At 46.6% G+C, this 2,000-nt stretch overlaps 1 long non-coding RNA gene across 1 annotated transcript; it reads left to right on the plus strand.

Annotated features, from left to right (window-relative positions):
* The first annotated feature begins 216 nt into the window (after positions 1-216).
* On the plus strand, positions 217-1,708 carry LOC116557104. Its single transcript, XR_004271364.1, has 3 exons — positions 217-239; positions 1,336-1,340; positions 1,636-1,708. It is a non-coding gene; the product is annotated as an uncharacterized LOC116557104 (long non-coding RNA).
* Positions 1,709-2,000: the final 292 nt, after the last annotated feature.

A 2,000-nucleotide genomic window follows, 5' to 3' on the forward strand; every position in this document is an offset into this window, starting at 1 on the left:
TCTTTTCTTTTTCCTTTCTTTTCTATTTTTTTTTTTTTTTTTTGAGATGGGGTTTCATTCTTGTTGCCCATACTGGAGCACAACGGTGCAATCTTGGTTCACTGCAACCTCCGCATCCCAGGTTCAAGAGATTCTCCTGCCTCCGCCTCCTGAGTAGCTAGGATTACAAGCATGTGCCACCACGCCTGCCTAATTTTTTTTTTTTTTTAGTAGAGATGGGGTTTCTCCATGTTGGTCTGGTTGGTCTTGAACTCGCGACCTCAGGTGATCTGCCCATCTCAGCCTCCCAAAGTGCTGGGATTATAGGCATGAGCCACTGCGCCTGGCGAAAAGTGGCCTCTTTTCATTCCCAAGCTCTCTTTGCACCTGGTTCTGCTCCCCGTGAGGCTCCATCCCATAGGTGGCTTGTTTTTTATCTAAAGCAGGATTATTCAACCTTGGCACCGTTGGTGTTTTGGGTCGAGTGATTCTTTGTCATAGAGGTGCTGTCCTATGTACATTAGGATGTTTAGCAGCATCTCTGAACTCTACCCTTCAGATGCCAGGAGTGTCATCTCCTTAGTCACAGCATATTGGAATGACCACGGCCATTCTTCTCAAGTATTCAGTACTAAGATGTCGTCCCACTCACATGGCACCTCAGCTAGGATGGTTCTCATGGCAGGGTTGGCTGCAACTGTTTTACTGGGGTCACTTGCCTGGGGGCTCAGTTCTTGCTCTTGGCTACATTTCTTTGTCTTCCTCTATGGCATCTCAGGTTCTGTTTCTCCCCACATAACCTCTCTATGTAATCTTTCTAGCAATGTGGCCAGACTTCTTAAAAACCAGCTCCAAGAGGGAACATTGCAAGTGGTAAAGAAGGAAGCAGGAGATCTCTGGAGGCCCAACCTTGGATGACTACAGAGCATCACTTCCAGCACGTTTTATTGGTCAAAGTGAGTCATGGGGCCAGCTCAGATTCTACGTAGGAGGGAAATGCATAACTACCAGGAGACCTGGCTCACGGGGGACTGTGTAGCAAGAGTTAATATAGCAGGTCTGATTATAGGGCTGGTTCTTGGCTGGCATCTGGGAACTTGTCTGTTGGAATGTTCTCTATGCTATAAGGTTGTTTTGCCAAGCCACAGGCACCAACGCCAGCTTTCTTTCTGAGAATCTGGAATTTTGGGTATTGTGGCTGTCTACATGATGAGCCCTCAATAAAAACACGGGTGTGGAGTCTCAGATGGACTTCTCTGGGCAGAAACATTGCACATGTGTTTCCTCATCTTGCTACTGGGGAAAGGGGCACTCTCAATGTCCTTTCTTGGGGAGGGAGGGAAAGAGCATCAGAAGCCTGAGTGTGGAGCCCTCCGGATGTTACTTGAGGTGTCTTTCTGTCTTGCTGATCCTGCCATTGTAATAAACTACAGATGTGAATATAACAACCTCCATGAGTTCTAGCAAGGCATGGAATGTGTGGATAATCTCAGAGGCCCTTGAAGCAGGGAACTGTCTCTCAGAAACAAGCTACCACAAATGGGTGCTAACAAGGCCCATAATGGGAATCCGGATTCCCTTTGGAGGTCAGATGCCAATACCAGGTACTGCCTTATGTCTCTGAACTGCCCCACCCAGCTTCCTGGAAAATGAGAGTCTCAAACACCCAACCCCAGGTGAGTAGCCTGCCTCAGTCTCCCAAAGTGCTGGGATTACAGGTGTGAGCTACCTTGCCGCATCAAAATGAGAGTCTAAGAGGGTTGATGAAAAGGAAGAATATGAGTACTTCTTGATACTCCCCCATTATGGGCAGCGTCTTTACAAAGGTGGTACCAAAATTGGAGTCACCTCCAACCCCTGCAATCTAATTGCATGGCAGTATTATTGACATGAACAAAAAATAGAAAACAGCCTAATGTCTAACGGTAGAAGACTGGTTAAGAAAATTATGACACATTCATCAGATGCAGTTACCGAAGTAAGGTTTGTGGAGAGTTAATGGCAGGGATGTACTTATGATA

The sequence above is a fragment of the Sapajus apella genome, unplaced genomic scaffold, assembly GCF_009761245.1.
Source record: "Sapajus apella isolate SASKATOON/1434 unplaced genomic scaffold, GSC_monkey_1.0 scaffold2, whole genome shotgun sequence".
Taxonomy (NCBI): Eukaryota; Metazoa; Chordata; class Mammalia; order Primates; family Cebidae; genus Sapajus; species Sapajus apella.